This window comes from Pteropus alecto, unplaced genomic scaffold, assembly GCF_000325575.1.
Source record: "Pteropus alecto unplaced genomic scaffold, ASM32557v1 scaffold134, whole genome shotgun sequence".
NCBI classification, from domain to species: Eukaryota; Metazoa; Chordata; class Mammalia; order Chiroptera; family Pteropodidae; genus Pteropus; species Pteropus alecto.
Genome location: NW_006436283.1, coordinates 3595676 through 3604060, shown reverse-complemented (window position 1 = coordinate 3604060; position 8385 = coordinate 3595676).

Here is an 8385-nt window from a genome sequence, read left to right as displayed (position 1 = left end):
GTGGGTGCCGCGCTATGTGCTCGCCCAGCAGCCTGTGTTCCCCACCCTGGTTCTCGCCAGGTTGTACTATCCCTGCCTGTCCACCTGTCCGCAGTCTGTGAGCTCCTGAAGGTATCTCCTGGGGCTGTCCTGGTCACCTGCCCTCTGTAATGAACCAAACCTTTAATTGCACGATTTTAAATTAATTACAAGGGGGCAGAGAACTATGGAGGAGGAGCAAGGCCAAGCGACACGCCAGGGGTCAGCTGGGGGCATCTCCCACTGGTTTTGGCTGGGAGCACTTCTTGGGGTGTCCCTCCAAGGAAGTTGCTCCAAGCGGCATGGAGGCAGGACCCACGTCCCTGCCGTCCCCACAGGAGGGTGCCAGGACCCCTTCCCACCAGGCCAGGGGCAGGCCCTGGAGGTGGCCACATCGCAGGTGCAGCCGGGGCATCTTATGGGTGTCCCTCAGCAGGGGGCGGACCCGTCATCCAGGACTTCCTCTGCCCACCTCCTCCTAACCGGGTGGGACCACTGCACCACTGACCTGTGCCATGCTCCGCTGCCCTCCCCGGCGGTCACCACTCATGCCCCCAGGGGCTGGGTACCCTAGGGTCGGGTGGCCCCCAGCTTGCATGCTGCTTTCAGGCCTGACCCCCCACACACCCCACACTGCCTCATTCTCCACTGCCACCCTCAAGGGCTTTGGGCACTGGCTCACCGTGTTCCTTTCACCCGAATTCTGCCACCTGAGCAATGGCCCGTGTCTGTGGACATCCCAGCCGCACCCTGGGCTGAGTGCCGACCACCTCCTCGACTCGGGGGCTGCGCTAATTCCCGGCCCCAGCTGCACTCACACCTCCCAGTCGCTCAGTCAAACGCCCTCCAGACGCTGCTCTGGGGGACTTTGCAGTCGTCATTAATGTCCCAGGTCAGTTCACCGTCAAACAGGGAGCTTACCGAGGTGGCCCTGTTAACTTCAGTCTCCCCAGCAGAGGAAACGTGTTTGCAAACCCCGCTTGCCTTAGGCTCAGGCCCGAACCCCTAACCGGTCTCGGTGACCCCTCAGGGCCTGGCCCTGGCCCCCGCGTCTCCCTGCTGTGCCCCAGCAGGCCGGCTCGTCTTCCCCTCAGCATCTTGAGCGTCCAGCTCCTGGCGCCCAGAGCGCCCCTCCCCGTTTTGGGGTGTCTGCCTCATCCACCCGGACTCAGGGTCACCTCCTCTGAGAAGCCTTCCCTGGTTCCCCCAGCCTGGGCGTGAGGCTGTCCTGACACCCTCGGCGGAAACCCCTGACCACACTGTGTGAGGTCGGTCTTTCCTTCCTGGCTTCTCTCTGCATTTGAGTCGCAAGCTCCTGGGGTGGAGAGGCCGTCACCATGTCCCCCAGCACAGGACTCGCCTTCCTCGATGCTCGATTTGAACTTCCTCTTCCCTATAGCGCTCAGCGCCCTGAGCTTCGCGCTCGGCTCTCCGCGATTTTCATTTCCGTTGAGACTTCCTCTCCACGCAGGGCCTGTCCAGGAGACTGGCGTTTGATTTCCAGGTGTTTGCAGATCTTCCCGTTGTCTGTGTGTCGTGGATCACGAGTTGGATACCGTGACGGTCAGAGAACGCATCCCGTCTGATTTCGGTTCTTAAAAGCACATCGAGGTGTATTTTATGGCCCCGGATGTGGCTGACCTTGGCGCCGTTCCCTGGATGCTCGAAAAAAGCGCGGCGGCCTCTGCTTGTGTCCGGCAGACCCTGAGGCCGGGTGTGGTGCCGTCTCCCGTCCCTGTCCTTGCTGGCCGTCGTGGGGGTGGGGCTGTGGATCTGTCCTTTTCACTTCCTGCTCCCTAGGCCGGGAGGCTCCGTTGCTTGGTGCGGGGGCCACATGGCTTTGGGACCCCTGTGTCCCTGATAAATTAACCCTTTTTAATGATGTAATGTCCCTCTTTGTCTCGAGTACCTGTCTTGACTCTGAAGCCTGCTTTATCTGCTAGGAATACAGCCACTGTGTTTGTTTGTTTGTTTGTTTTCGTTTTGTTAAAATAGGGGTGCAGGGCATCTGCTTTCCCATCCTGTTTACTTTCTTCCTGCTCCTGGGGTCAGAATTGGAAGCCAGACCTGTGGGCGGCGGGCGGTGGGGCTGGGCCGCGGCTCCATCCTCACTGACGACCTCTGACCTCACTGACGACCTCTGACCCGGTCCACTCAGGGCTGCCGCCTGCCATTGATGATTCGTTCCTCTGTCTTCCTTGCCTTCCCTGCAGCAGTGTCTTAGGACCCCATCTTGATTTATCTGTGGTGCCGTTGAGAGTTTCGTACAGGTTTTCTACACGGAATCGCGTGTTCCGACACGCGCATCGGAATACGCTGGTCCCGGTGTCTAACCACCGCCCGTGACGGTGGAAACCTCACTCCCGTTTTCCTCCCTGAGCAGCGGACGGCGTGAGGATTCGCCTGTGGGCCCCGTGGGGTCTGGGAAGCGGGTAAGGAAGGCAGCCTCGTGTGGGCGCCGCGTCCGGCCTTTCCCGTCCTGTTCTGTCCCTGCCTGTGTTCCAAGCTCCCTTCGTCCATCACCTCCCTTCCGTTTTAGGAACCTCCTCGAGCTGCTCTTCCAGGACACGTCTGCGAGCAAAACTTCTCAGCTTCCCTTCCTCGGAGGACGCCTTTCTTCCCCTTCCTTCCCGGAGTGGCCTTGCCCCAGATTTAAAATTCACAGCCGACGGTTCGTTCTCTTCAGCACTTTGTGACGACCTGATTTCCAGAGGCTTCCCGGGCTCTTGGGTCTGCTTGGGGAGCCTGGTGCTGCTGGTGCTGTCTTGGGGGCGGGAGGCGGGGTGCCCCGTGGCCTCTGGTGGGGGAGGGACCCTGGCTCACGGGGACACAGCGCTCTCTCCCTGGCCAGGGGGTCTCATGCTGGGATTTCCCTTTGCTGTCAGTGTCCCCATCTCCCTGTGCCAGGCAGTGTCCTGGATGAGGAAGGAGAAGGCTCGGCTGGCCACTCACTGTCGGGGCTCCTGGTCCATCCCCTCTGGCGCAGCTGCAGGAGGGGTGTTGCTGGGTGTTGGGGAGACCCTCCAGCTCAGCGTGGGGGAGAAACGAGGCCGCCTGGGCTGCCCTCTGTTGCTGGGGGCGGGTGGGGAGGTGCGTGGCTGCATCACCTTCTTCTGTTCTGGGGGTGGGGGTGGGGACTCATTCGACGTCTCCAATTCTGATTGTTCCCGACTCAGTCTTGGGGTCCCAGCCCGTCCTCTCTTCAGAATCCTCCCAGCTGCCTCGTGCGTGAGTTCGCAGCCTCGCCTAACAGGGAAGTGAGGAAGAGCCTGGTCCTCCAGACGGGGGTCTCTAATCCCTTGACTGAGTGAGCGAGTGTGTGAAGGGAAGCGACGGACACAGGACCTTCCCCTGTGAACGGCGAGTCACCGCCGCAGGCCGGAGCCGCGAGATCCCGGTGGGACTCCAGGTGGCAGCTTCTCTCGGCCTGCAGACGGGGGGTTCGGTAGCACTTCCACAAGGCGTCGGGCACAGGCTGGAGCTGATGGCAGGAGCCCAGGCCGCATGGCCCTCTGGGCAGCCGACTGCTCCTCCGCTGAGGGCAGGAGGGAGGCCGGGGACGGGGAGCAACCCCATCAGAGACACTGGGAAACAGACCCCACAGAGGGCCACCCGACCTGAGACGATGGTCACCGTGCACTCGGCGGGGGGTCGTGGGATGGATATGCCAGCCTCTTGGAGCAGGAAGCAGAAAATTGGGGGTGGGGTGGGGTGGGGGGGAAGAGCCCCAGGCACTGACACCACAGACCCCGCTGAGCCCCGCGACCTCTTGAGACTGAATCTCCTTCCTGCCGCCCTGGGCCGAGCCTGGTGACTTCACGGCAAGTGGGGGTGGGGGCTGCACAAACCTGGAGACGCTCTGTGGGCCTGACAAGACTCAGAGCCTTGTCACAGGCCTCTGACCCCGAGGACGTGGCCGCTGCCTTTCAGAACCAGTCAGCCTCCCAGCTTCCCGGAGTCTCGGCCACTGAGTCAGTGTGTAAATACTTCTTCGGGGGGCAGAAGGGGAGGCTGGGGAGACAGGTGACTTTTGGGGGCTGAGAGCAGGAAGGAAGGGAGACCCCAGAGGCCAGTTTCTGTTCTATTCCATTTTCTCCCATAAACATAGAAAATGCTTTTCTGTGCCCAGCTCTGCGCTGGGGTAAAGATGGGGGGTGGAGAGTGGGGGACACACAGGCCCATCGGACCAGGCCCCCCGCTTCGTGCCGAGACTTCCATCCTCGATCCACACCTCAGCCCTGAGAAGAGCTCAGTGGGCCTAGGACTGGCTGCAGGGTCTCAGATGCCAACGTCTGTGGACAGGGCCGGTCTCTCTGTTGGCACCTGGCAGGGGGAGGGAGCTGTTCCCGTCACACAGGTGCTGCTGAGGCTCAGAGGGACCTCATGGGGCAGGTGTCCAGCCCCCAGCCCCTACCCCAGGCCTGTCCTGTGCCCCCTCCCCCATCCTTCCTAATGGGGCCTGTCCGTGTCCCCCCTACCTCCTACCACCTGGGGCTTGTCTGTACCCCCACTCCCCTTTTTCAGGGGACCCTGTCTGTGGCTTTTGGAAGATGCGACTTGGGTCACCATGGCAGAGGTCCACCCCCACCCGCAGACCTCCGGCGTTGCTGCCGGCTCCACACTGTTCTCCGTCCCCCGACATGTACTTAGGCCCCAAGTGGGCCGCCTCCACCAACAGGCGCCCACTGTCCATGGCAGCCTGTGATTTCCGAGGGCTGAGTCACTGCCGGCCGGCTGGAGCGGGTCAGCGGGGCACGGGCACTGAAGGGAGCTACTGGCCCTGTACCCTGCAGTTAGGGGCCCAGAGACCTATTTCCGGGAGGACTTGCTTGCGAATAAGTCTTCAAGTTCAGAGTCAAGGCAGAGAATAACCACTCCTTCATTCCCTCACCCCCTGCCCCTCCCCCAAAGTAGCCTCCCTACAGCTAGGTTCCCGCGGGTCTTTCCCAGAGCTAACGACTCTCCTAATGTCTGTGCATTTATAATTTTATACCTTTTTTTTTTAAACAGGTTTAAACATCCATAAGCAATACCTAGAATTGCGCGTTAACCTTGCTGTTCATGTCATTTTGCGTTACTGATGTTTTTGGACTTATCACTGCCGTTTATTTTTATGTTTTCTATTTACCTCGCCTCTTTGTCTCCCCTTCCTGCCTTCCGTCAGGCCGATAAGGGTTTCAGCACCCTCTTTTTCTTTCTCTGTTGGTTTGGAAGCTGCAGGATGCATCCTTTTGGTAAGGATGGCGATATAGACATTTAGCTGTCAATTTTTACGACAAAGTCGAAAGTTATTCAGTATTTCTATCCTCCTTTGCAAGCCTTAACTTTCCACTGATCGTGATCGTTCACATTCTTTGTCATTGTTTTTAGAGTTTCAGTCCCATTCTTCGTAATACATGGAATCAGTTATTTCCATAATCAATATTAACGAAGTCAACCATCATATTTTTGTGTTCGCCCTTGCTCCTTGCAGTCAGTCTTGTCTTTCCTCCTGGGCTGACTTTTCTTCTCCCTAAAGTTTACACTTTGGTAAACCGTTCTGGGATGGTTTGCTGGAGGGGGACTTTTTCTTAGGACTTTGCATGTCTGAAAATGCCTGTACTTTACGCTCATTCTTGAATGATAGTTGAGCTGGCTATAGAAATTCATTGTCGGATTCCTCCATTATTGCCATTTCATCTCGAGTGATTTCACGTCTCCATGACTGATGCTCTCGATTGCCTTCACGAGCGTCAGCTTCGCCCGTGTCTGGGGGTGGGATCAGGTTCCTAGGCTCACCTTAAGTGGATGTCTCTTACGCTTCAATCTCTCTTCCCCGTTCTCTCCCACCTTATTTTCAAGCTGCCTCCAGTTGGCCTCCCAGGGGCCCCACTCCAGAGAAACAAAGTCATTTGTCGTCGGCTTAGAGCACCCATCTCCTGGGGGGGACATCGGGGAGCCTTTCACTGAGTCCCTGGGGGTCAAGGCTTGGAAGCTGTGGCTGCTTCCTCCTGCCGTGCCAGGTGTACAGCTGGGAGCCCTGCCCCAGCCCCTGTGCAGAGCGCGGCTCCAGTCCTTGCCTCGTTTTAGTGTCTGATACATGGAGATGGCTATCTTGTTGTTTGTTTGTTTGTTTTAATTACGGTTATGTCTCTTAGTTTCTCTTTTTATAGTTTATCTGTCTTTGCTATATGAGATGACTTGAAAAATGAACTTGAAGTGCTATTTTTGGTAAGCTTTAAATATTTCCTTTTATTGTGAGCCCATTAAAAACAGAAAACCAGTGTAAATTTTCAGTTTCCTGGAATGTAGTGGGTTTGAAGGTTAATTTTTAAAAATAAAACCTCATCAAACTGACCCGAATGTGAGCTCCGCCAAACGTTTGTTCCCGTAGTGGTGGGCTCTGCCAGCTGCACACAGGCAGCAAATAATAAATTACTGTCCCATTTAAAAGCTGGAGACAGTAACATTTCCTTGCGAGATAGATGGTGTTCGTTTTTCTCTACTGGAATTGAACTTAGTCGTCGGTTAATTTTTGATAAACTCTTTTATTGAACTATGGCTTTGGCACAGAGCAGAGCGCTAGTTACAAATGTGCCAGGGGAGGGCCGACCGCACGTGGACACACCCGTGACGCCTCCGCAGGGCCACCCTGGGGCCTGGGGGGCCGTCATTGTCTCCCTTCCAAGGGTAAGAAAACAAAAGATCAGACAGGTTAAGTGCTTTCTCCCAGGTTCCCAGCGAGGGAGAGATGTAAAGGAGGCACAGCCAGGTTTCCTGGTCCCGTGTTCGGGGAAGGGGCCCTGGAAAGGTGGGACGTGCCAGCTGGGAGCCGAGAAATGAGCGGCCGAGCCAGAAACCCTGAGTCGAGATGGGGTCCGGAGGATGGGGGAGCAGCGAGGGGCTGTGGGGACAGTCCTTTTCCTCCCCCGGGCTGTGGGATGGCGCAGTCCAGTTTGGTTGGTTTGTTTAACTGAGATTTTAAGATGGAGTGCCTGTGTTTCACTTCGCCAAAAATATGTATTTTAAAAGACACACACTACTCGCTGTTACTCTTGCTTTATTTTTTAAGGACATTTCTCATGTAGGCCCTTTACGCACATATGAAGGGGCGATTCGAGAATAAAGACCAGTCCTTTGATTTAAACAAAATTTTTCTTCGCATTGTCCTCACCTGTGTCATTTTGCCTCCGACCGGAGAGGCCTTGTCACGGCCTGGCCTCTGTTCCCAGCCTGGTGTCTGTCACTCTGAGTGGACGGTGGCCGGAGCTCCCTTCCGGGGCGACCAGTCTGGGGCCGAGGCCACAGGGCTTCCAGATATAGCAAGTAAAAATATGGGATACCCAGTTAAATTCTAATTTTGGACAAACAAGAAATTTATTTTAGTATAAGTACGTCCCGAATCCTACATGGGACAAGCTCATACTACACAAATTATTGTTGTATATCTGAAGTTCAGATCTAAGCTGGCATCCTGTGTTTTCCTGGCAGCTTGGTGGAGGGACACTTCTAGGACAAAGGAGGACTGAGGGACAGTGCTAAGCAGAGCCAGAGGGTGCCCGCGGGGGAGCCGGCCTTGATCTCCAGTCTCCCCTGTCTTCCCTGGGACCCTCAGCCACCTGCAGCCCCAGCCCCGCAGCTGCCAGCATTTCCCAACACCACCCCCTCCAGCCCTTTCCTGGGCCCCTGTGTTTATTTATGTTTTTAACGAAAGCACATTAAGATTCATTGATTCTCGACAACTATAATGCAGTCGCTCCTGCGATAAATGGAGACACCTGGCTTTTCTCTCTGCCTGGCGCATCCTGCATGGGGCTCGGGTTCCCCCAGGCTGCTTTTCACCCACCGTCTGATCTGTGTGGATCACCTCGGCTGTACGGACCGCACGGTGGGAGGCCCCAGCCCTCACTCCCCAGCCAGGAGGCGACGCAGGAGCCCGAGTGGGAACAAGACACGTATTACCCCACAACCCCCCAACAGCCCAGGTTAGGCATTGCTGTCTCCATGGAGCAGACGGGGAAACTGAGGCACGAAGGTTTAGGATCGTGGGGCAGAATATCTGGCTGACGCCCAGCAGCCCTGGACTTCCAGCCCAGGAGCATTTTTCAAAGCTCCACCCCCAGAGGGTCTGACTCAGTGGCCTGGGCGGGGCCTGGTTGGGTCTAGGGGGGCCTGGGTGGGGCCTGGGCTGGCATCTCTGCAAGCTCCCTGGGGGACTCCAGCAGCCAGAGCCAACTCCAGAAGAGCCCGCGCTCTGGAGAGGAGGAGGGGCCGCGCGGGGGCCGGGTTCCAAAGGGGGTCCCAGGGAAGGGACGGCAGGAGCAAAGGCCGGGGCGAGAATGAACCCTCCCACCGGCTGAGATGAAAATAAGATTAAATGGGAGATCG